Raw genomic sequence first — 27910 nt, 5'->3', positions numbered from 1 at the left:
GGCTTAGATGACTTTTATTTTAATGAAATGACAGTTTATGCTGTATAGCATGTTTCTTTGTCAGTAAATCCAATTACAATAAGATTAATTGTCCCCGGGGCTTGGCCCATATCCTGCACTCTGGACTGACAACTTTCCTACCATCTGTAGCAATATGTTCTCTGAGAGTATCTTTTTTCTGCACTGTCATAAAACTTAGTTCCTCTTCTTATTTCTCTGCTGACAGTCCTCTTATAATTAGACACAATATCTTTGTAATTTTTTCCATAAGCCTATGCAGGTCTTTTATCAATTTATGTCTGTCTACATCTTCTTGCTATGTGTCTAATGAGTGCTTGCAGTAGTACTAAATTCCTCATTTAGTTTTGGAACCAGGTCCAAGATCTATCTCATATGCTTTTCTGCAATTATAGACTTCTGTTTCAGAGTACCCTTATTAGCTATCAGGCCTCTTTATTAGACAACACTGGCTCCTGGCCTGCTTTGTAACTTACTGTAAACAATGCAATTGGATGGGATAGTGGGAAACTGGGTTCAAACATACTTTGATTGACTGAAATCAGACTCTATAACTCCTCAAGCAGCCTTTCTGTAGTCTTTACTTTTTATGGTAATCTGGAAGCCTTTTCCTTCTCAGGAACTCCTACAAGCTTTCAGTTCCCAAATTGATGCTCTAATACACCTTTTTGTACTTCTTCTATATTAATTTTCTCTGACCATGACAAGATAAGCACATGGCCCAACCTGAATTCTACTCTTTTCTGTTTCAAAAAATGGTTAAAAGATTGATTATTTAATTGACATACATTTCATTTTGGCATCATAATTTCTGTCCATCTATGAAAAAAAAAAGTGGCATAATCTTCCCACTTAGAAGTCATTAGGGTAGCTTTCTTTTAGATGCCTCAAAACACCTGAGAGGAAAGAAAGAACTAGAATGACAGGAAACATCTTGTGAAATTCACATCTTTGTCTTCCTTTACCTAGCATTTTACAGTTATCCTTAAAACAAAACTGTATCTTAACTCATACATATAAATACCACAAACACTCCATAAATCTCCAGCTACTCTTAAAATTTAATCATGACACACTAATATATAGCTTCATATAATCTAGCCAACATACATGAAAGCTTTTCCATATTCTTCAATACATTCTTTGTCACCATAAATAGTTCTTCACTGTTTCCCACTCTGACAACCGTCAACCATTCTTCTCATAATTTCTAGCACTAAATAAACGCCATTATGTTAAATAAACCTGACTGATGAACATCAGAAGTTTCTGTCACATCATACATAAATAGTTTATGAGTTTTAAGCCGTTAGCTTTCATGTACTTTTTTGTGTCCCTTCAAATGTGCATTCCTTCTTTCTTGTTCACTTCCTGAAGAAGATAAAGCTGTGATTTTACTTCAGTACTACATATTAAAAAAAAAAAATATTCATCACATTTCCAGTCTTCTTTATCAAATGAGCAGAAAAATACCCAAAGATAATTTCCAAATATTGCTGATTCTCTGTCTTTAGTTTTGCTGATTATCTCAGTCTCTCAGTATCCTAACTATCACAGTAGGAAGTTTCAAGTCCTTTCTTGTTCAGATATATTATTACTGACTTATCACTTTCTCCTTAATTCTTTGTTTTTTTACTTCAGCCACTGGATCTTCCTGCTGATGTCTTTTTGATGGATGATTGATTTATTTCCCACAACATCCTCTAATACTGCTTTATAGTTATGACTACACCATAGGGTGAATCTTGCTAAATTATTACTTCTTAGCAGTCATCCTTTCAGGTAATAGATTAACAGTCTAACAGCCTAAGTACTTCACAACACAGAAAATATCCCTCTGTTATTTTGCTTAGCATAGAAATATTTAAAAAAATAAATTTGAAATATTTCTCTAACAGATTTCCTGTTATAGAAGCTTTTCATATTGTGCCTCTTCAAAACAACACCAGATAATTCTTAATGTGTTTGCTTTAGCACCATCATTTTTTTTCCTTCAGTTATAAAAACATTCCTCTTGCCTTTATTTCTTCTGTGAGTCATCATAGTCTATGTCTGACACTTTTAATGATAGGACTCATTGTAAAAGGATGAAGTTGTAACAACATAGAGCAGCTGTGGGTGCATTTGTTGAAAAAGGTGACATGCAGCCAGATATTTATAGAAATAAGACGGTTACAATGTGGTTTTATCTCAATATATCTGAAATGCCATTACTAATTCTTGTCAGTCGATACAGTCAAGAATGAGATAGCAAGATCAGATATTTTCAGAGCTAGATTTTATAACATTTATTGTTTCACCACAGTAGATTAAAATTGAAAATTTATAAACATTAGAAAATGCAATAGAAAAAAATGAATGTCCATTCCATTTCCCTAGGGTTATGAGAATAATGTTTATTTCAAAACTAGAATCTTATTCTGATGTTTTTTTTCTGTGAATAGTTGTTGGAAAGTGAGTTTTTAAAATGTATGTCATAATCCTCTTTTTGACCTGTATATTTTAAGAAGAAACGGTGTTATTTCTGGGACACATTGTGGCTCAGAATGGTCTGTGATCATGTTAAGGAAAAGAGGAATAGATTTTTTTAAATACAAGAACCTTTACTGTTAGAATCCTCTTATAAGATATTGTCTTCCTTATGCAGTCTTTCAGATATCAAAATATTGAAGCAATTCTTCCTCCTCCACTTGTTGAACACTAGCTATAATCCACATCCAGAAAAATATCCAAACCATAACCTTAGTTGAACAGTAATTAATTTTTATTTGAATTATTGTACTGTTGGTGAGTCTCTAAATGAGCTTTAGCACAAGGTTAATAGTTAATTAGGTGAATTGATTGTTCCACAAAAGAAACAGCATTTTCTTGAAGGAAAATTATGATAAACGAATAGGTAAATGTAGACAATTTGAACAAATTGTAATTATCTACTGCTATGTACCTCTGTGTATAAGGGATTGATTATTTTTAATGACTTTTCTACTTTTCAATGATTATTTAGATATTATTTAGTCCTATTTCCTCATTGCATACTGCAAATTATATCCTTCCACAATGATGGCATTATAATTAAGAAAATAAGTCACATTCATATTATCCTTTGTATATTTTGACAAAGCACAATTAAAAAACTTTCTGTGGGGAGCAATAAAATAAAGGAAAGAAAATGTCCTAGCAAATATTTCCCTTTTGGTATCCCCTGTTAATATTTTTATGAGTCTCTTAAGCTTATCTAAGAGATTTTTAATGCAGCAGGGTATGTTATTAGGTTTGTATTTTTTTCCACACTATCATACATTTCAGTCTTTATCACAGTGGGAACAATAAAATAACAGACCGCAATGCATTAGCATCATAAAGAAAATGTAATAAATGGCTTTATAACTGTAGTAAAAGTTGCATGAGCACCAGCAGCTGTAACAGGGATGTTGCTACAGCAGCATTTTATGACCTAATAGCACTCAGTGGGCTGATAATATTATGTGTGTGTGTGTGTAATGCCAGCAGTTTCCCAGGCCTAAATTTCAATTCAGATAAATAATTGAAAGCACTTTTAGACTTTTCCATAAAATGTTTAATAAGAGATCAAATCCTCCCTCCCTGTAGTGGAAAATTAAATAGTTTTTACAGGGATGTTTTATGATGAAACTCTATTATTAGGAAGACATGGTGCTTGTTTTATTATTTTTTTTAAATGTGGTTGTTAGAACTAAAATATGTTTGAAGGAGCTCTTGTTTGCTTTGTTTCATATTACTGGTAGTAGAGAATGGTGCTTGTTTTTACACTTGTTTACCATTTCCTGATATTTGGAGACAAGGACCATGATAATAACATTTACTAAATTAATTTGAATGATAATAATAATGACATGTGTCTGCATTTCTAGAATGTGAAAAAAACCCAGAAGTTCTGCAGAAGAGTCAGTTTTAGAAAATGAGACTGGTAATCATATGGTACAAACGTGGAATTCATTTAAGGTTCTCTAACAAAAAAAAAGTGATAATTTTTTCTCTATCTCCTCAGTAGAGATTAAATGCAAAATGTACTCTGCATGAATGAATGAAAAGATCATCAATGTACAGTCTGCAATATCAGGTTACCACTTAAAGCACACAAAACAATATTCTGTGAGGGTTTGTTTTTTGGTTTTTTTTTTGTTTTAAGAGAATTTTGGAGTTGCTTAATTTTCTCTGTTTCATATGGGAATTTCTTGTTTTATAAAAGGTGAAAGAAAGTGTGTGAAGTATGTATATTAAATTAACTACTGTCTTGAATACTTTTGTTTGGCACAACAACCTGCTCTTTCCATGTTACTGTTCTGAATATTTATGTAACAGATAATATAAGATTACTCGTTTGCTAAAGTTCTCCTTCTTGGGCTTACTTGCTTCATTTACATGATCTTAAATCATCTTTCAAAATTATGAAACTGGAGAAATTTGGAAATTTTGGATATTCTGAGGTCTCACTTTATCCTCTGTATTTTTCAAAAGTTAAAGCGGGTGGTAAAACATAAATCCTCCAAATATTATTGCTTTTCCTTGTGTTTCATCTTCCCCCAAAGGAAAAAAAATCTTATGGTTTATAACAATGAACTTTATCAGTATAAAATTAAATCACTTTAAAATAAATTTATATTTGGACTCTAGGAAGGCTGAAAATACTCAGATAGAGGATAATGCCTTATGAAGCGGAGAGAAAGAAGGACAAGAGGACATTTAGAGGTAAGAGAAGGGAGTTGAAACATACACATTGAATTATTTTTGAAAGTATTGCTCTAATGCGTTTCAGAATTTTTATATTATGAATGTTATAATAGATCATCTAGATCCTCTGAAAGGACTTCTTTATTATTTTAAATCTAAATGAATTAATGCAGTAATAAAAAAGAATGGAAATATAAGTCTTAAAAATTTATCTCTCTAATGAAAAATCCACAGAATTATTTTTGGAGGGGTCTAATACAGAGTTTGGGTGGACAAGGTAATTCCCTTGTCTTAATCAGATATAAATAGGTAGGAACTTATATCATCACAGACAAATCAGCTGAAATTTTTTAATGAGATATTTAACCTTTAAATTGAGACATAATTTAAGCTACATATTTACCTTTAACTGTTTTCTTTAATCTCATTTGGTGAGAAAAAATGGATGCTCTGGCAACTTGGTATTGTGTTTAATAGCAAATTAAATGAAAAGTCAAGCTGTGATTTAGTTGACTTACTTTTAATAGAAAAGCATCTTCTGTTGCTGACAGACTCTATGAAGCACACTTGAGAAGGAAGAGCCTTATCCCAGTGAAATTTTGTTTCTCTTGCAAAGAGCTTATTTCAGCTACATCTCTGCAACAGTTCAAGTTACAACTTTTTTAGGATTGCCTTAAGAGTGAGAGATATCTCTACACTTACAGGCCTTCCAGCACTTTGTCCAAGATCACTTGTTATTTACATAAAATGGAAACTAAGACAAATGACCAGCTTGTTCTGACCTTGTCACCCTCTCCCGAGACAGAAAAACCCCTTATGCAATTGTTGCTTTTAAAAATAATCTATATGCTAATTTATAGGTAAATTCAATAAAAAATATTCATTTTTTCTATCAAAAAGTGGGAGGTCCTGCTACATAACAGAGGTAATAAAATGTATAAAACTGGAACATGCAAAAGATTTCTAACGATAAGGTAACACAAACCTGCAATTTCTGTTGATTGAACTGTAAAAACTGAACACTAAATATTGCTATTTCTCCAGCTAATTAAATTGGATGAACATAGGTTTCACAATTGAAGCCAGGTATTTAAATTAAATTTTAGAATATTTCAAATATTATGGTTGAAAGGATTTACAAAGGACGTTGTAAGTGGTCTGTTATCCAGATTAGGGCTCTCAAGTTTTGTAATAAAGGCTATTTCCTCAAAAGAAGTTTATCTTATTTTAATGGCTACATATGTAAATATTACAAATTCAGTTTACTTACAGATCATTAAATAAATATTCTTGTGTCTTCTCAGAGAGCTAACAGATCTAATCTAGCTAAAGGCATAAACTGAAAAACATATAATGACCTTAGGAAAACCCCACATAGTTAGTAGCTTACTTGCACCCATTTTTTTTCCTCACTTCCTGGCTTATTTTCAATCTGACCCTAAACACAATATTTGAAGGCAATTCTGTCAGGCTTTTTCTTTTTTTGTTATAAAGTTGCTGTTAAGGTTAAATTTTCCTGGGCTGTGCACAGCATTTCATATTGTTAACCACTGCTAGCTTTATATAGGTAATTTTCTTGTAAGCATAATCTTAAAGAAGCAGAAATGAATGGTCTTATTTGAAATTCCTTTGTAAGCTATCAGACAAGCAATCTTTCTGTCCTTTGGGAGCTTCTGCACCATGAGCATTAAACTGATACTTGCCTTCACCAGTTTTCCTTCTGAAACTTGGTTCCCTTCTCCTTTTTCAGAGCTTGACTGTAAACCAAGGTGTTCCTGCAGCAGTTCGTACCTTGTGGGTTTGGAGACAGAGAAAGTGATTGGGAAGTCTCAGAAGAGATTCTTTTAAAGATGGTTGACTGTACAAGAGAGAATAAACAGATCCTGAGAAGAGAATGAAGTGTCCACAGAAAATATTTTACATCCCCAAAAAGTACTTAATATACCTGTCTCTTTCTCAGCCTTAGTCTCTACTAACAGAGACAAATCAAACTATGACTATCAACAAGATATGAAGGAATACATACACTCATTATCTCACTCAGTTATGCTCCAAACCCTAATTTTCATACCAGCTGCAGATTTTGATTTACAAAATCTCTTATGATTACTATCTTGGTTTCCTTAGAAACCACCTTAGACTCACACTCCATGTTTTGTGAGAAAAAGGCCAAATCACCTGAGGTTTTTTTGGATCCTGGATGTTGTCTCTGAAGGTACTGATGGCAGAGCTGTTTTGATGGACAGCCCTTACAGCAGGTAATTTTTTTTTCTGGATGGATTCATTTCAATGATGGTTTAAGCATGCTTTGCCATAAATCTATCTCTATAATTGTGTTTTACCTAACCAGGCTGTTCATAGAACTGATGAAGTTCAATTTGTTTGACAATGGCTGGTACTTTGTATATATTTATATTGGTCCATTTGCACCAGAGTAAGTAAACAATTTAGCAATGAAGATATTTTCATTTATATATTGATGAGTCTCTGTATTTTATTTCAGTGTTGTTGATTCTTTTTATTAAAAGAAAAGGATATTTGATATGGCAGGGTTCAAATGTCAAGGCCTACAATATTTGGTATATTTGGGGTATTTGGTATATTTAGCATATTTGGGGTAAATAATCTGGAAAAAAAGAAAAGTGACCAACTGTGTCAATGCTAATAAACTGCAGTATAAGACTCTGTGGAACTGCTGGTGTATTCATGATACTGAGACAATAAAATGACAGACAACATTCAGTGTCCAGACACAAAAATGAAATCAGTGGAAATGCTGTTTTAGGAAAGGTCTGTGCGCTTAGAAAAGACATTTTTTCGGTTTCATTTTTCTAGTCTGTAACAAGATCAATTTGTAGCTGGGTGATATTTAACAAAGCAAAAGGTAGCATTTGCAAGGAGTGGGATAGAAAATGTTATTATGGTCAAAATACTGTGCATCACTTTGCAATTACTGCCCATCTTGGACCTATAAGCATAATGTTCCTGGAATGATGGAACTGGAAAAGATATGGAGGGAGATGATGAAGGTGAATGAAAGATGCAGAGAGATTACATACTGTGGAGAAATATTCAGGGATCTTCAGTCTGGAAAATAAGTTACTAAATTAGATATGATAGAAATCTATACATCATGAGCAATATAGATATTAGAAACTATTGTAGTTTTTATTTTTTTTTTATTTGAGAAAGAGGGGTATAAATTGAAATTATCAGACAGCAGAATCAAAGCAACATAAGGAAGCACTCCACACTGTGCACAGATAATCTGCAGCAATAGTCAACTGCAAAGTGTTGCAACTCTGACATGAGACACTGCAGATGTCAAACAAATGTGTGTTCAAAACTCCAGTAAGGCCAAGTTGTTTAAGGAAGATCATCTAAGACTCCAAAAACACAACACAGACACATTCACATTCAAAGCTGGAAGGACATAGTGGGAAGTATCTCTGGATGTGTTTCTTGTTTGTATATTTTCTTTTGGTGTCTGTAGGATGTAGAATCTCCTGAACCTTTCATCTTAACACAGTGTCCAATCTGATTGTCATATGCTCATATTAATGTTACCCTCTGTTGTGTGTGACTTCAAGGCTATTTATTGTTCTTTCTTTCCCTCTTTAAAAAGCAAACAATCTGTGTGAAATTCCACAGCACATTTTTAAAGAAAATGGGGTAGCTTCAATTTGTTTTGTCTTGTGTGTTTTTCTTTCTTACAACAAAGCTTTTTATTTTTTAAATTACATTTCTCTCTATGATTACTATTCAGACTGATGCTCGTTTACTCTGGCAGGAAAAAAAAGGACACATTAATGTGTCATCTATTTTGTCTAAAACCTGCTAAATTAATTGAGAACTACCACCACTGAAGCAGAAAATAAGGTTGAATTTGAGTAATGAATGATGCCTGGCTAATGATACTAAACACCATTAGAGCAAGATACTTTTTTTCAACATAGGCTGGCTGGGGAGGGGGCTGGAGTTGGCAGGAGGATGTAAGACTAAGTGAGAAGAATGTGTTATTCACAGCAGAGAGCAAACACTGAAATTTGAGAAAGAAGTTAGAAAGCAAGAAAATCAAAGGAGGTCAGAGGTAGAAAATAAAGAAGAATAAAACTAGGTGAAAATTGGGAATTTTACATAAATATTTGGCATTGTAAAAAACTTCATTATGCCAGCTATATTTTCTCTCTCAATTTTCACATGTTTAAGATGTATATTGACCACAAGATCCTGGTCAAAATCCCACTCTACAGACTGGGACAACATCAGAAAGTCAATGCTAAGCATCATTTTTTTTTTTTCCTTATCATTCACAGGATGGTGGTAAAATCTTGCATATAGTTGTTGCTGAAATTTTTAGAATAAATGTAAAATAACAGGACTGACTTTTCAAGTGTCATGTTTACCTACAGTAGGTGTTTCAGTTGGACAAAATTATTCTTTGCTGGGATGAGATACAATGTTTTTCAGATGTTATGTGACTGACATGACAAAAATGAAGTATTCTAGTTTGCTTAACTTCTGCACATCACCTTTTCAACTTTTAAACTTTTAAGTCACTAATTTCAATGCTTTTCTGACTCCAAAAGGCTGATGAAGAGATGAATTGCATGTTTGACAAATTAACTCCCTTTATGACATTATTTTTCTTCTTATTTTCCCTGAAGAGTCTTATGTCTTTAAAAGCAGACTTATCCAGAATGAAGTGACCTAGAAGCTGATGTGAAATAAAAGAGTTTTCTTCCTAATTAGTGTTAGAAAAATGACTCAAACTTTAAAAAGTAGTCTCTGCTACTGTATTCCTCCTGACCTCTTCCCCCAAGGAGGCAGTGAAAACTCTGTGGGCTTTTATCATGTAGGACCAGTATTGTTTCCAGTACCTTGTGCATATAATGAGTTAGCACCACAGATGTCTTTCATTTCAAACCTGATGCAGTCACAGAACAGAAATATTTGAATATCTGCTCCCTCTTCGGATTAAAATTAGGTAGTTAATTTTCAGTCTCATTAGTTAGCTTAGCTCTACAGAGACTGACAAGACTGCAAAATGCTACTTGGGTGACTGTAACTGAGCTGACCTTACTCTCACTCGTGTGTAGCACTGCATGTTCTGCAGACAGAATGGTCTTTCGCACTGCAGCAGAGAGAGCCTCACAGGACTCTTTCCCTCTGATCTCTTGATTAACTTGTCTGTACACTTGGGTGCAAGATGGAGATTGTGAAACGGGATAGGTAGGCTGCAGATTTACTAAGACAACAGTCCATGACTTGTGTTGATTTGATTGAACTCCTGCTCACACTAATGGGCTAGGTAGCTGCAGCACTGTTACATTAAATTTATAACTCATATTATATTGTGCATAGGACTTGATTAAATGTTCTAATTCTTCTTAGCTTCTGATTGTTCTTGCTTTCAGTTAGCTAAATATTTTAAATATTGAAAACATCCAAAACCATAAATTATTGTTTTAATATTAGAGATGTTTCTTCTCCCTTCCATGGATTTTACTCTAGAGTTATTAATGAAACCACTATAGAAATTATTTCTATTTTATATCTGAGCAAGGAGATTAAGACAACTGCCACAACTTTGGCTTACATAAGGTCTAAGTGCTTGACCTGCACTTCACATAATTTTCCTCCCCCATCTATAGGACAAGAATAGACCACGTAAGTGCCTAATAACTAATATACTGCTTTATAAACCTCCTACAAAACAAATAAAAGGAATACACACTTGTCATTTTGTTGAAGCAAACAGCACCAATGTGAAAATTATGTAAACTTTGGGAACTATTTGGTTCATACATAAGGATTGATAGGAATTTAACTACCCAAAAAAAGTGAAACATAGGTTTCATATATAACCTACCTTGAGTTTCCAGGGTAACGAATCTAATTATTTTTTCCTGTGGATGTTTTCACTTTAGGACAACCTTGCAGCTTTTTTCCTTTCTCTAGCTAGACACTATCATAAAAATTTTAGGCATGCTTTTGTCTCATAATACCCTACTAATTTCATTCAGCACAAAAGAATGGAAAAAAGGAAAGCATCCTTTTGTGTATTTCTCACTTTAGTTGTTCATATTTTATTGTGAACAGGAAAGGAGGTGTTGAAAAACACTGTTATGACACTCAGTTATCGTTCAAAACAGGAGTGTATTATTGGCTTGGGAAAGCAGTCTTGGATGACAGGATGTCTGTTCTCTTTAAGTCCAAAATTAAGCTGTTGTCAAAAACTTAATAAAGCCCATGAGAATTTTTGAAGCAGAATTGTTTATGCTTTGTAAAGTCCTTTATATAACAAATGCTCATAAAGATAAAATGATAGCACCTGCAACTCACTGAACATAATTTACATTTTGACTTCATATATTTCTTGTTTAGTTTCAGTTTTATCCTAATTAAAATGTGGGTCAATATCCATGAGTATGGGGTAGAAGGGCAGTGATGCAGAGCAATGAGCCCAAGGCCACTGATGCATGGCATGGAGCTGGGGACACTAATGTGAGACATAAGTGAGACAGCCTTATGGAGCAGCCTAGAGAGGCTCCAGGGAGAAATGATGTACTAGAAAATGTTACTGAAGTCTTGTAGTCTGAAAATTACTAGAGGAAGACAGATGGATGGGATGACCTATAAAGGACAGAAATCTGTAAAATGGCTGATTTGAGAGAACTGGTAGGCTGAGTATATCAGGAAAAAAAAAATCAAAACATGGAAGCCCAGTGGAACAAAAGGCAAGTGCTAGGAATCACTGAAGTACAGAACAGGCAAGCTTTCCAAAAGCTTGATTAGCAGAGCACAGTTATTGCTTTGACTGTGAGGGTCAGCCAAAGCAAACTTTGAAACTTAAACATCACTCATGGTAGCCAAGAGGTTAAAATACGCATCCTGTGTCAGGTCAGAAATTATAGACCTGACCTGATAGATGGAGAAAGAATTGCACCCTTATTTCCATAAGCAGCTGTAATGTGCTCAGCCATGGTTCTCCTGGCAGATCTCACTCTGTTGCACACAAGTGGAGGTGAACCATGTGGCCTCAGAAAGCACTTGGTGGCTACAGAGGGAGGCTCACAGTCCAAGCAGGCCTGTGTGTGGTGCCCTACCCTTTTGGAGGTCGCTGTGCTGCAGAGCCCACTGTGCCAAGTGCCCTTTGCATTCAGCTCAGTGCCCGTGCCAAGAAGCTGAATCAATTAGCCTGTAAGGAGCTGCATGCTGCTGCAGCTATTCTGCAGTGAGAGCCTGAACTAGTTCATTTGCATATAGCTTCACTTCCACGTAGATCAGGTTACCTTGCACTGAAAGCTATTGCATATATTTACTTATAAAAGAATAATAATGGCATTTTGGTTACATCCTGTATCTTTTTTTTTTTTTTTCTTGTATCAGCCAAAACTGTATTCAGAATTCAGAAAACCAATAAGAAGTTAATATTCATTCCAGCATATTTATACAGGCAGATTCTTAACTGAGTAACTGCATGAGCTTTTTCTATTATCCTGCCAATTTTCCTGTGCTTGTCACGCTATTAGAGTTAATGCATGAAATTAGATTGTTGTGCCTGAGGAAAATAGTCCTCTATATATTTAAAGTATTTATCAGTTTTGAGGTTGTTTCCCTGATGCTAATTTTTTAAATCTTGTAATGTCATAAAATAATCATGGAAAAACCCCCACAAAACCCAGACTAAATAATGGTGAAAATAATTTGGAAAATATACCATAAATTAGTATTTGTCTCTCATTTCCTGATCTGTTCTCATAACCATATCAATTAAAATATTTTATAAAATTTACTTCATGCCAAATTTTCAATTTTGGCTTTGGATTATTGTATATATTAAAAATTTATAGTTAGGCACATAAAATTTCTAAAAGCCAAAGGTTCCTTGTCTGTAAAAGAATGAATCAAAATTAGTGAGGAGTTTATTATTTTATATTATATGCGATTTCTCTTTCCCTCTAATGTCGGTATACATGTTTTCTTTAATACTTGTATTTATGGTATGCTGGGAAATACACCACAGACCAGAGCTTTTCCTTGATTAACAGTGTTCTGGAAAGGGCTTTGAGAGACGCTGAAATTGAATTAGGATCCAAACTTATAATTCAATGCTATGATAATCTATAAAATAAGAAACACTATTAAATCAACAGGAAATGAAAAAGGCTGCAGTTAGTCAAGCAACCATCACTCAGAACAGGAGCTAAGTGATCCTTGAACCGGATGAATCAATCCAGACTGCCAAGGTCAATGGTTGCCATACTCGAGGAAATATGAACACATGTAGTAGGAGCCTTGCAATAGAATGAGCCATACTGCCATTTTTGTTAATAGCAGCTTTATCTGATTAAAGGGCTGAAGACAGCCCTTGTATCAGCAAATTTGCACTAGCATTTGGAGCAAATTGACTGACAAGAGATGATCCAAGGAAGAGTTATGAAGTAGCAACGCTGCAGTACAGTCATACACTATTAAGCTGAGCAGAGGTACTGCAGACAGTAGATTTTAGTATCTCCCTACAGCTGAAAGGGTTTTAAATAGCTGTGTTTAGTATAAAAGGGTTTTGTATGCTACTTTATTTTCTGATGAGTAAGGCACAAAGCTGAGAAACAAAAACATGAACTTGGACTTTTAAAGACTTTTCCAGCAGCACCTGAATGGAAATATTCTTCTTTTCACTCTAGTGCATTATCTCTCATAACTTATAGCCTCTTTTGCCTTTCAGCCTCAATCAGCTCTGTCACTCTCACATCTATTTCACAAAATAGGATTTGCATAATGAACAATTTTGCAGAGATTCAAAACATAAATTAGGTTTTTCTGACACTGCAGTGAAAGAAATTTGAAAAGATTTGATCTTTGTGACTGTCAGAGTCAGCAGGGGTGAAAGTTAAGCTGTGTAGAAAGCATAGCAATCATACTTTTCATTAGGACCTGCATATTTTCTCATTGATCATTCTCAGTACATCATGCAGATGGAAGACCTATCTCAAACATGACCCTTTATAATAATTCTCTTACATGAGCATAATAATTCACTGTCTTTTCAGTTACAGTATGAGATCTTAACGCTGACTTCACTCATTTCTATAATCAAAGAAACTTAGTTACTGAAACACCTAGAAGTGATAATAAGCACTGACAGGAATTACGTTAGTGCCTTTAGCCATTAAGAACTCTCCTTCTTGATTGAAATTTTGGATTCTGGCATGGTTATATGAAAGAGGATGGAAGAGAGACTGCTTTAAGGATAGTGATAAGAAATTACAAGGTTTGCTGTAATGCAGAGAAGCAGATGAAATGGAAATTGTTCCATCCTGAATGCCAGCCCCTACTGCTGGTAAAAAAAAAAAAGCACTTGCAGCACACTTCTGAGTGCTTTTTCAGAAGTGTACTCAGATGTGAATGTGTACATCTGTGAAGGCTAGGACAAGGAGACAAGACTTGCAAGAGGTTCCAGGGACTTAGTGAAGTTTGTGGTGTGGTTCTGAGAAGACAGACAACTTTTGATTTTAATGCTGGATAAAAGGGAGTTGAAGTTTCTGAAGAAAAATTCCTTTCCTATTAGATTCCTTTTACAATTAGGAAACTGTTTTAGGTTCTCTACAAGTAAATAAGAATGTGAAACAAATATATTGTATATTATTTTTTGCTTTGCAAAGATACAGCTTGCAAGACTTAGGACTTCAGATAACATGTGAAAAAGGTTCATTCTAATTGAGGAACTTTGCATCAATGAGCACTGTTGAGCAAGTTCTCCTAAGAAAACCAAGAGAATATGAAACAGTAATAAATTTTTTTAAGGATTTATAGTGATCCTGAACATCATGAGACCTGTGGTTCAGACAAGCTTGTACAACCTCTAAAATACTGCTTTATGCAGTAGGGTAATAGTGCTTGTAGGCAGGATAAACACCCCCATGGGACTCGGTTACCAGTAGTGGGTAGGTAGCAGGTTAGCCTTGCTGTAGTAAGCTAGGTGATTTCCCTGTCCAGCTAGTAGGCATATTGGGCAGCCTTTCAAATGGAAACTCTTGGCTGCATGTGCAAAAAATGGGCCAACTTGGTGGTTTTTTAAGTTTCTTTTGAGATTATTAAAAACATTCAAGTTTAGATGGCTTGAGAGATTAAACACTACCTGTTTAGCAATGACTGAGAGAATCTGGGAAACCACTTATTCCAGGAGAAAAGTTTGTCACAACCAGATTTTTTACCAGCCCTAAATAAGACAAGAAGCAAATCTGTACTTCAACCAAAGGTGAAACTATGTTATAATTAGAGCCAAGCATTAATCTACTTTGCATGAGCAGTAATATAAATGAAGACAGGATAAATGGAAAACTCTGCATTAGGCTGCTGCAGAATGAAAGTTTGTCAGCCTGTCAGGTTGGTGGTGACTGTCAATGCCAGGGTACAGATGCTATGTGTCACCTGAGTAAGCCAAGTGACTGCAGTGAAGGCATGCACAGAATGCATTTTCCAAGTGCTTTAGACTATGTTGAGATTAGGAGGCCTTGGTGAAAAAAGCTGTGTCTCCTCACCCCTTATGAAAACAGAAAAGTGGTTCCTAAGGTAACATTTTAGCTGCATTAGTAGCTTTGACAGAGGGTGTTGTTGGACTGAAATCTTTCTAGCTGTTCACTGATTTCTGGGCAAAATAAATTACTGTGTATCCTTTAACTACCCTGTCTCTTTTTGTTTTAAGATCTTTCTCTAACCTATGGTCTTCAGTGAAGCATTTTAAAATATTTCTTCAGACTAATAGTGGTGTAGCTGCTCAGGATCTACAGGACTTCTTAACAAGATGCAGATGGTTCTCAGAATAATTATCATATCTATGTTGCTTCTGTAGCCAAGTAGTAGGCAGCAACATTTGCTGAGAATATTTCCTCCAAAGATTGGTGGTGGCCTTTTTCTGGGACACTTTTCTTTGTAATGAGAATGCAAAAATGAACAAAATCAACCTCCTCTCTTTACATTTATCATTGAATACACATTTGATAGTGGTGGCTTTCATTATTATTGTCAAAGAATTGTCTTTATCTTTTATCTGAAAATGTTTAGCTAAACTACCATGATTCTACTTCAGTGAAAACCTTCACATTTAATCTATTTCACCACAAACATAAAGAGATCACCTTTCAAAGATATTGTGTAACAAGAAACTAACTCAGTCAGTTAGTTACCTTCATGTCTCTGATAGTCCTGGAGTGTCTGTCACCCCACCTGTCAAACTCCTGGTAGCCAACAAACAGCACAAGTTTTAGACACAGCTTTTCTACAATGAGTTACTTGAGAAAAAATAATCTTAATATGTTGCCTAAAAGAACTAAGAAACTCAGCAAAAGAGAGAAAGGTGTGTCATTAACCACAGCAAATCCCCAAAACAGGCTATGTACAACTTGCAAGGAATATTGTTTATGACAGTAGACACTAAACAAGATGTGGATAGGTAAACTGAAATATATTTATCAAGAAATTAATTCTATTGTGCACAGTTCATATTTTTCTCTTAACAATTTCAGAACTGAAATCTTCATTGTATGTGCAACAAAGTGGTATATTTGTGATGCTAGTCAAGCTCTTCTCCCATCTTTCTGTCAGTATCTTGAGTTTTTTGCACATCCTTAGTTCTTAAAACCAATGTGAAATAGAAAGAAAAAATATTTATATATTAAATGTATGAATTGTGCTTAAAATTGTAGTTTGTTTAAAATAGTCTTATCATAAAATTCTTTGAAAGTGATCAATCAGCATTGAGAGATTTTAGGGACAATGACTGAAAGTTTAATCAAAGGAGAAAATATAATGTTGGAAAAACAATTGTGGAGAGGACAGAAGTCACTATGACTTTGATTGAAAAGTGAAATTTGTAGATGTTTCCTGTGAAAGAAGACCCAGGTACCACTTTAAAATGTACAAGTCTTCACTATCCCTGGAAAGAATTGAGCCAGCCTACTGACTATTTTCTGTTATTTAAATAAATGTTAGATATATTATATACAAATATAAAGGTCTATCTGCAGGCAGAAGAAATTGCCTTTTCATCATGAAAAGATGAATATGTTTGATTATGGATGGATATAGTTAATTAATGTAGCCATAAAGTCAAAAGTAGTAGTATTTTAAGTACTTTATTAAGCTCTGAAATTTGAAATACTGCACAAAAGTGTTTGGAATGAAAATAGCTACATCATTTTTAACAGCTGATGTTTAGGATAAATTTATTAAAATGACATGTAAGTGCTAATTAATCATAACAGACCAACATAACACATTGGAATTCTTTATGCTCTCCTCCAAGATATATATGTTCATCATTGTTCTTTTTAATAATAGAAACAGGAACAAAAATAGGAAGTTACACCAACAATTTTTTTGAGCACAGGCCAAGAAAATTTAAAATTACCCTAGAGATAACAAGGCTGAAAACAAATAAAATAGTTAAGCATGCTCATTACTGATGTAGGGCCCATAATTACACTTATTTAGATCAGACTTAAGGCTTGTAGTTAAGCATACCCATAGCTGGCTTTTATGCCAGGGGAAATTGGATAAAGCTCTTAGAAAATATTAATAGCTCTGTCCCACCAGGGTGCTTAAGGGCTGACTCCTACTTTGAAATTGGCTGTTTTTTTAAGAGAGGTGGAGCCCTACTCACCTTCATGGCTGGGGCTGTGAGAAAGCTCCCTGTGCATGGCTGGGGACTGCTGGGCTGCGACAGACCAGGGGCAGGAGCTGCCACCCTGACTTCTCTCTGCATCCTTCCTCCCACCAGCCTCAGCTTTTTCATGCCCCTTTGGACAAAACCTGGGGAGCTGGAGTAAGTGACAGATTCAGGCATGAATCTGACCCTAAAAATAAACCACAAAGACCAAAACCTTCCAAAGAAACTGGCCAAGAGAGCTACACAAATGGCCTAATTCCTCAAAAGACTGAAACGTTCAATCTTCAGGTATTTGTCTAAATACCCAAACTGCTTGCAAATGGGCTATATACTATTTGAATTTCAGCATTACTGACTGTCATCTCAGTTTCATAAAGATTGTTTTTCAAATATCTGGCACTCAGATGCCCATAGCTATCACAGCAGTAGGTGTTCTGTAAGCATGGTTACAAAAAAAACCCTATCAATTGTATATCTGATTATACCTCCTGTGTTCTCAGTTCTTCTACTTTTCCTCTAGAGGATGATTTATAATTACATTTTTACATTAATTTTTATAGCTATTTTAATGAATATAGAAAAAAACCCTCCAATAACTGTCACTACTTTTGTCTTATACATAGAATAACAGTTATCCATCTAGTAAAAAAGCACTACCATATTTGAAAGAACCCTCCTGAGCATATTTGGGCCAAATATTCATTTCTTAAAAATGTAAATGTGTCATCCATGCTGTATGCTCTTGTAACTTTACAACTTGTTTCAATTTGTATATATCCCCCCACTGATCACTCCTACTACATCAGCTTTAGTGAGCTAATATAATAAAAAATATTATCCAAATTATTCATCTGGTTTTCTTTTCTTTGCTACTTCCCTCTTCAGCAGGACTGATAGCTTTAACCAGTACATTCAAATGTACATTTTATGGCTTATTGCTGTGAGAACAGGGATTCTATTGAAAATACTCCAAAGTGTTTCAAATGTATTTCGGAATTAAGATTGCAATCACTGAAGGAGTGTACAAGGAGAAAGGATTTATAAAATGTTAGAGGCCTAATTAGATGGAGCAGTATTGTGAAACTTCTCCTTTTCAGATGCATTAAATCATTAAGTGATTTTCCCTGATATTTGACAGAGTGACTTCTATATTGCATCTTTTGTGAAATGCCAAATCCCATTCTCCATGGCTATGAACAATAATTTCAAATATTCCTGGGGGTAAGACATTCCTTGGTGTGAGAAACAAGTGTAAATTCTGCAGTGCAAGTGTTAACAGCTAAGATCACCCAGGATTGCATTGGGGAAGGCCTTTTCATCACCACACACCAAACTTGACTTTCTGCTTTATATCCTCAGGGTAAATGTGAAATACTGCTTTTTTCCCCCTCCACCCTTTTCCAGGAGGATACTATTTTGAAATCTCTGTATGAACAGTAGAGCAAACTAGGCCTTCTCTTAGAGGGGAAATATATTTATTGACTTTGAAAATAGAGAGGAGCATAGTCCAGAGGAGCAAACAGCAGACTTGAGAAAATTGCAAATGCTTTCTCCCCTAATGCATATACAGATACAAAGCAATCAAACAAAAATGAGATTGTGCAGCTAATAAAATCAATCAGGCCAGGCTGGCTAGAGCCATTTCCAGATGGCCGTGGAGAGTTCCTTATCACTTCTGAATGGTTATTGACGAATATGTACCAACACTTGATGTCTCTTGGGAAGCTATTTAATTTATCTCCAAATCATGTCGAACTCCCGGGTGGCTGTTTAACTTGTATCAGTATGTTTTTCCAATCGTTAAAGGATTCCTTCCTTGTTTGCCTAGATTTTCCTATGTTTCCTCTTTGCAGATTGTTTATCTCCAGTTTTCTCACTCTAGGGGAGCATGTGCAAAATTTGTTTGTCAATAATAAATAATGAACACATTTTATTATGTGTTACTAATGTTTTGGTGTAGAACAGAAGTAAAAACCTTATAAAACTGCAAATCCACTGAATGTGTATAAATATCAGTGGGCACCTGGCATGTTTATTTCCATTTGCCTTTTTTTTTCATTTTGTACATCGGTAGTTATATTTTTCTCTTCCTTTAGTTATAAGTAAATAGCATAGATTGTGTGTGTGTATATATAAATTGATATATACATAGTTCAGTACATAAATTACACATTGGATATGTCTGAGCTTTTTCTGGGTAGAGACAAGACATATCTGGTTATTTCACAAAATCAACAAATGGCTAAAACTTTTGCCTTTAGCATCAGATGACAGTCATTTGATACACTCTAACATTTTACTGTGTCTCTGACAGTTCTCTATTCACAGGTGCACTGAATACCTTCTGATTTCTTCCTTTTAAAGTCTGTCTTCAGTGTTGGCTTGAACTTACCTATCTGTCTCTATTAAGTGTCTTATAGGATCAACCCCTTTTGTTCATTCACTTTTGTTCACTTATGATAGTGCCTTGCTTTCACCTATGATTTCCTTGAAGTGGTTGTATGGAGTATACTGTAATCCTGTGAGTAAGTTGCAGTTCTCTTTCTGCCCAGGTCCTGTGACACAAACAGATCAAACAAGAATATTTGGGGGCTTCTTCAGGTCAGACAGGGAATGGTACAGCAAAATTTCTAACAGAAACAAGACTGATCAATTGTCAAACACAAGCAAAGATATCTGAAACTGTCCCATTGGGTTTAGCGTGAAGGCTGGAATGGTGCGAAATACCAGCATCATCAATTATGTGATTCTGTATTAGGGACAGGAGAATCCTTCTGAAAACATGCCAAGCACTTTCTTTTGATGTCTTTCTCTTTGATCCCGCAGTTGCTTTGTAGGTTAAAAACTTTCTTCTGAGTTATGATATATGTATGCACAGGATTTTTATCTCCATTTGTCCTTGTTTCAGCACTGTCCTTGTCTTTAATGTTAGTGCTTGACGTTCTCTTCTTGATGCACAAAGAAAAATCAGCCTTCCCCCTTTTGTTGTACATTTTGGGCTGCTGGACAAACCCAGTCTCCTAGTGTGCCTTAGTAAGACAGGCAATACAGTCCCTTAATCATTCTTATGTGTCTGTACCAATTCCAATCCGAATCCCTCTTTTGTGGTAATGGCTCTGCACAGTGTTCACTGAACTCTTACTGGCTTTCTGCACAATAGGCTGAAGATTTCCTAAGCTTACTTGAAAACAGCTTGATGGCTGCATTTTAAACTTTCACTTTTCAGAGGCACTGCATTGATGAATTATACACATAATGAGATCAAAACAAGGACCAATTTATTTTATTCAGTCATCACAGTCCATTATCTCCAGCTCATTGCAGAAATCAACATTATTTTATTCTCCCAATGTGAGGCTTTGCATTCTGACTCTTTCTGTACTAGTCTATTCTCAAATTCTGTACCTTTCACCCCATTTTTATTTCAGCTTTAAGGTGATGCTTATGTTCTTTCTGTACAGTCTATCCTCTGTTCATAATACCTCTCTACTTCATTCTGTCAACAGATTTTGTTAGGACACATCTATATTTTGCAGGGAAAATGTCTCCCAACCCTGTAATTTCAGTAGGGTCTTCAAGATTACTTCCTTACATATTTTGCCTCACCTCTGAATAGAAATTAGTTTCTTGTCAATAACCTGTCTGGCAGAAAACGGTAGCTCTACTCAAAGGGATCACTGCATTGAAGGGCTGCCTTAATGACACACCACAGGCAATTATAACTCAAGTCTTCCATATCAGGTTTGGTTAGGAACCTCTCAGGACCAAGTTAGGTGGCAGGTGTTTGCTTCATCCAGCACCTACCTTCCAAGCCATTCTTTACATGAGTCAGTGCTAATATAGCAGCTTGGTCTGGCTGGTTTTTAAGCACCTCTCAAAGGGACAGCTCTATATGATATGCCAACAGCGATTCCTTCATGTGAGCTTAGCATTTAAACCAGCAGCAAGGGTTCATTTGTGTGGGTGGAGAACTAAGATCAGATTCAGCCATTTCCTTCTATCACATAGGAAGTTCTGGCTGGGACATTGTCTCTCCAGGTATCACATTTATCTGAGATCCTAGTTGCATTTCTCTGTAGCAGTGTTAGAGAGTGGAAAAAAGTTATTTCGGATCAACTCTTTTTATTTTGTATCACAACTCTTTGATGATCTTAGGCAGACTTTCAACTGAAGTAAAATTATTTTACTTTATGCATCAGAGACAGTGTAATAACCACACTCCTGTGCTTGTGTGGAAGTAGGAGAACACACTGTCACATATTCTGTAATTTTTAATATTCAGTCTGTGCAGTCATAGAGTGTAGAAGTGTATTTTTATTGATTGTTCCAAGTCCAAATTCTCTAAGGCTCCAAGAGTTCTGGGCTGGGCAGAAGCCTGGAATAGTTGTGTATGGATGTTGTCAGGACTCATAACCAAAGAATGACATAGAGAGGCTGCAGTAAAACATTTTTTAAAGTAGAAGAGTATGTCCAAATTCTGTTCTTCTGTTTTCTTTAGAGAAGGTCTATATTCAATGAAATATACCTTGGGCAGGTGCTGACACCTGCCTCCTCATGACATTTGATACAAAAAAGCGAATCTCATTAATTTCATTCCTTTGAAATCTTACTAAATCAGGGCTGCTTGTGGCTCTAAGAAGAATGTATAGTGGGGTTGTCTGCCTTTAATGGCATTGGTATTTGGAAAGCAAATTCTATTTCTGGAATTCTCTGTTTCTGTTTGCATCTTTATCATATTTTTTACTAACAACAACAAAAAGAAATTAATCCTCAAAATCAATCCACATATTGGCCCAAAAGCAGTAACAAAAGTCAAACTAAGAGCTTAAATATGGATACCAGAGAGCCTTAACAAGGTGCTTAACAAGGTGTGACAGCTAATAAGATTTGTAACAAGCAACAGATATGCAATGGAAGTAAAAGGAATTTGACAGTCTTTCACAAAATTAAAGTATGGCTCCTCCTCAGGTGTTTTTGAAGGCCTACATTAGATATTCCTGTTTTTTGGTACACTAAGTTAACCCAAGCTAATTTACAAGTATTAGTACCCAATCTATCAGATTGTTTTCACTGATTAGAGACCAGAAAAGAATTGCAATATCACTTGACATCATGCACCATAGCAGCTACATCACAGCCACAAACTTCTACATTTGTTAAACATTGCATATCCAGCTGCAGGACTGAAAATGCATCTTCAGGCATGAATTGTTCTTTGCTCAAAATCCAGCACATTACAGTTTCTCAGTGGTGGTTTGTTTTCCTGCTCTGACAGCACAAGCTCTATTAATAATCTGTGTTCATACGGCTACTGGCAAACCAGGAAAGTAAGTGATGTTGTGGCACAGTAGAAACAAGAGCTTTTAATCACACCAGCAGTGTTGTCTGGAGGGAAAAAGAGAAAGCCAGTGCTAGATGTGCAGAGGAAGTGGAGAGAGACTGAAACAAGCTCACAGAGAGTTTTATAATCAAGAAGTTCCTTTTGCACTGGGTTCTGAAATTAATGAGCAGCCACTGGAGTTGCCTGACAATGGGGGTGATATGACTTAGTGTCCAGGGATCACAGAAGTTATTCCGAGCCAGACACACTGAATTGTTCATTGTTTTCTCCCACTGAACAGTCTTATAATTCAAGTACTTAATCATAAAGAACAATCAAGTTCTTTCTCACTGGCTTTTCTACCTTTCTCAGCAGGCTGATCATGTCTTGGATAATCAGACCCATCTCATCTCAGACGTATGCACCTGATGGCTCCCCTTTCCCTCTGTGCCTGCCTTCTCCTTTGTACTACAGCTCTATCTTCTCCTTCAGATTCCATAGCTGTTATTTACTGATTTATTTCACAGTTTTCTTGCAGTGATGGCATTGCTTACAGAAATAAAAGCAGGAAAACCTTAATTTTGACCCCTCCCATGTTATTGCTGCCTTTCTTACACTATTCTGTCCTTGTTCCTTTTTTGCACCTTGGCATGCTTTTTCATTTGTGGCTCATTAGCTAGAGATGACCATTTGAAGCTCAAATATCAGGACATTACAGACTTCCCTAATCACATTTCTGTTCATGGTCTTGGGTGTTTTCAGATTGCATTTCCCAGCCACATTCCTCGTCATGGCAGCACCATTGATTTGACTGAAATTCTGCCTTATGCACTCAAATGAAATTTCCTTGAAGGATAATAATGAGAGTTTTGGTCTCAAATTAGTATGATTTGCAACATTAACTACTGAGTATGTAACAATTACATACATACTCGAATTGTACTTATCAGCTGGTAGTGCTGCCTGATTGCTAGACTCAGATATGTAGAATCATTTAAAACAGAGTGATGTAAAGCAAAGTGATAGTCATGATGGAGAACTAAAAGTATCTTGGAAAAAGAAACTTCAAATTTTACTTTTTCAGGGCTAATTATTTCTAACAGTAACCAATCAAATGCAAGACATTGTGATATTAAATTACTTTTTTGTTTTCTTAAAGATGAAAGAAAAATGAGATTTAAGAAATTCAGAAGGTTTAGTAACATAGAAGTCACCTCAACTTCTGTTTTGGTTGATAAGCAAAAACAGAAGAGCATCTCTTTAGGGTTAAGGGAAAAAAAACTGTTCTGGCCCCACTGGGCATTAAAAATGATAAATCTTTGGCACAAGGAAAGATTTTTTAAATTAAATTAAATTTTCTTTACAACTTAAGGCTTTTTTGATTTATACTATCTAGCCCCAAGCAAGGGTCTTAATTATTTTTGATTTATTTCCTTCATTCCTAAGAAAGGTCTTTCAGCTTTTCTTTATTATTTCAGTTCTTCTTCTGAAGGCATATCTATGTTTTCTAACTCTTATTTTTACTGCTAAGTTTTCATGTTTTATTTCGCTCTTAGGTGAAATGCTCCAGTGAAAGCCTTCAGGTCTTAAACAAAACTCAGCTTTCTTTCACAAACATAATGTAAGGTTGGAGCCTTTTGATTTTAATTTTAAAGTGTTGATTTGTTTCCCCATAATTTCTGTTATGTTATTATAACTCAGATATCCTGTCCCATCCTAAAAATCTATAAGTTTCTTGAGCATCAATATGGCCTCTTTTTCCTCTCAGATGATATTTTTAGGTAAAACATCCTATACAAGCTTATGGACTTTTTACCTTAGTGATAAAATGGAGTTTAGTCATATGTTTTCTCTTCTTTATGAGAAATAGTTTTGTTTTCCACTTACTATGTGTATAAATGGACTTAATATTTGTATAAATGGAAAAAAAGTGTCCTGGCACACTTTTAGGATAATGATAGGAAAATGTCCATGCCCAGCACAGCTCAGTAATTAGAGCATTCCCCAAGACTGCAAAATTGTCAGTCAGATAAAGCAGCTGAACCTTTCTCTATTCAGATTCATTAAGCTGTGGCTGTTGCTGTAGAACAGGGAAAACCTGCTTTTCTTGCAAGAAGGTCTGTAGGTGCTTTATGAGCCCTGCCAGGGTGCAGAGCCTCTGCCTGCAGGAGGATCCTCCTGGGCTGAGGTGTGAGCAGCACCTGGGGCTGTTCTAGCCAAGCCTGACCAGGCAGTCCTGCCAAAATGGAGAATTGTGATGCTGAGTGCCTTACTAGGAAAAAGAAATCACTTAACAGTACACATTTCATATTAAAAAAAAAACAAAACAACAAAAACAACAACAACAAAAAAAAAACCACCAAAAAAACATTCACTGTATTTACAGAAACCTGTGGCTATAGCCAGCTGAGTATTTTGTGTGCATCAAACACTATAAGTGATTTTCTTTCCATGTGGAATTTAATGGTGACATTTTTTGATTTAAATAAATGCAAAATGGGAAATAATGGTATTGCTATATGCCTTTGCAGGATCAAGAGGAGGTTTTTCTCTGATGCAACAGAATATTTGGTTTCTATTATAATTCCTTAAATGCTTTTAGATGTGTTTAAGATAAAATATCAATTTAATCTGGAAAATTTTTTCAGAAAGGAAAATACAGTTTCTTTAATATATTTCAACATTATAAAATGTTAACAGTAAAAACTATATCTTTTCCCTAAAGAAGTTTATCTTTGTTTGTTTTAAAGTCAAAATATAAATTTAACATCTAAAATTATTCAAATCTGTGTGATCACTGTATAGTTAATGATTAGGAGAAAAATTTTTGAAGCAGAATCTTGGTAAAGCATTGCTTTACATTTTGATTCCTATTGCATATCCAAGACCTCAATTAAGGTAAAACATCCATTGCCTTTACTGAAAACAGTTGTAATCTAGAAGGGTTATGCAGAAGATTAATCTACTTGCAGACCTAACATGGGAAAGTATCCAGTTACTGGTCTTCGCAGAAAATTAGACAGCATTTTGCAGCACTGTAAGTGCCTAGAAACAGCAAAAGAAGCAAAGTTAAATGCATGAGAACAGCCTTTTGCATGTTTTCAAAATTCCTGAAAATAGATTGCAACATTTCATAACCAAGCCCTGAAGTTAACTTCAAGTCTTACAAACTTGTTTGAGAATGTTTTGATGAAATGTTGTTTAAGACAAAAGTTCATAGATATATATTCTGTTATATTATCACAGCAACACTAGTGAGTAATAAAACAGCAAAAGTAAAATGTGAACACACATGAGACTGCTAGAAAAATTGAATCAATGTTGTAACGTGACAGATTTGCATCAAGGTGGAATTAGTAATTTCCGTTTTTGTACATTTTTTTTTGTTTGTGGTTTTTTGTTTGCTTGTTTAATTCTTTCTCAGAAAAAAAAGTTTAAAAAATTAGCTTTGTACTACAAGAATTACAGGGACAATACAGGGAAAATATAGATGTTCTACAAGCTAAGGCAAAGCCAGTGTGACGGTTCCTTTGTGTGAAGACAGGGGCAATTCAGGAAATAATTTTGACAGTTGTATAGAAACTTTTCTTTATTCTGAAAAATTATTTTTTAGTGACCCAGGGAGAAAGCAGAGAAATGCATTTGCCAGGATGATGCTTTCTTCCCTCCTGTTCACCCTTCTGCATTTTTCAGTGTAGCCCTTTCTTTAGGAAGGACTAAATTCAGAATGCAGGGCTTCCAGGCCAAGAACTCTCATGCCCCTGCCTGGAAATAAAAAAGGTGTGGATAGGCAAGGGTTGCAATATCTGTGCATGAAAATAAAGTTGCACAAAGCACTGAAGTTTAGCTGGGAAAGACTCTGCTTTTACAGAAGTAGAACCCTTTATGTTAATATGACACATATCTAGAGCCATTCTAAATTCCCTACCCATCCAACCACCAGCGCAGAGTTGGTTCAGTTTGCTCTTAGGATCCAGTTATAAAAAATATATAAAAATATATATTTGTATATATAAATATATACAAATATATAAAAATATAAAAATATTTTTATATATATAATATATAAAAAATATTGCAATTTGTCAAAACCAGACATATAAATGGAAGGTAATAAATCAGAGATTTATTTCTTGAGTGGTCAAAATGTTGTTGTCCCCGTTTCATCTCAGAACACCCTGGTGTAAACACAGCACCCAAAACTGTTTCATAAAAGGCAACAAATAACATAGTGAAATTGCTTTAATAATAATGAGATTGAAAGAGAAAGGGAATTATACACAGAAACTAAACCTTACATCCTTGCAGATGCTGGAACAAGACTTTTGTGCAGCACTGGGTGGAATCCAAGTGGACAGCTAGAACATGGCTGTGGAAAGGTTCACCCTCCTTCCCAGAGCTCTGTTCTTTAACGTAGCAAGCACAAACACAAATATATATCTTGTCTGGGGACTTTATCTCTTTATGCACACCAGAGCATATCTATCTATGTGCATCTAGCAACTGTATCCAGGAATGGCATGTATCCAGGGTATTCCAGCTCATTCCACCATATTTTTTATATTTATATACTTATGGGATTTTACTGTTGTCACTTATGCTAACATATGGGCTTATCAAGTGCTAAATACAGGGCCCAATAAAGCAGACTTGGCTTGCTCAAGCTCACAGAGTCCTTGAATGTATTGTCTTCTGCCATTACAGAGGATCATATCTATGAAATAGAAAAATTCATAGGCAAATCAAATACAGCTGACAGGTGGGTAAGCTCTTGTTATGACAGCTGGGTATTGATCAACATGGCATGGGAAAAGCTGGTCAGAAGTCAGAAAAATATCAGGGTAATCAAAAGGTAGATACTGAGAGGATTTTTAGCTCGTGCTTAGGTTATGCAGCCAAGAATACATAATTCATCCCATGTTCCTAAAGTAAGAATTTAGCTGAGTGAGACATTAAGGCTGGTGGCTAAAGAAGATAAAAACTAGCTACTTCTGAGCAAACTCGTGTTTTATAATCAAGTGCATAAAGAGAACCCTTTATACATCTCAGTATTTTTACTACAACCAAATACACAGTTCAATTGAACATGGTGAGCTGTGTTGAATTGCCTTTGGCCTCATTTGATTACAATTCAAAATGCCAAATCTTGCCTTAATATAACTGGCAGTTGGAATATGAAAATAATTTTT

At 35.2% G+C, this 27910-nt stretch overlaps 1 long non-coding RNA gene across 1 annotated transcript in view; it reads left to right on the top strand.

Annotated features, from left to right (window-relative positions):
* The first annotated feature begins 6932 nt into the window (after positions 1-6932).
* LOC116183617 (uncharacterized) overlaps positions 6933-27910 on the top strand; it is a 78134-nt gene continuing 57156 nt past the window's right edge. The window contains exon 1 of the long non-coding RNA XR_004148279.2: positions 6933-6986. This is a non-coding gene — a long non-coding RNA (uncharacterized LOC116183617). The remainder of the gene's footprint in view (positions 6987-27910) is intronic.

The sequence above is a fragment of the Lonchura striata genome, chromosome 4, assembly GCF_046129695.1.
Source record: "Lonchura striata isolate bLonStr1 chromosome 4, bLonStr1.mat, whole genome shotgun sequence".
Taxonomy (NCBI): domain Eukaryota; kingdom Metazoa; phylum Chordata; class Aves; order Passeriformes; family Estrildidae; genus Lonchura; species Lonchura striata.
The sequence above is the reverse complement of the archived record's forward strand: the minus strand, read 5'-3'. Positions and strand labels throughout refer to the sequence as shown.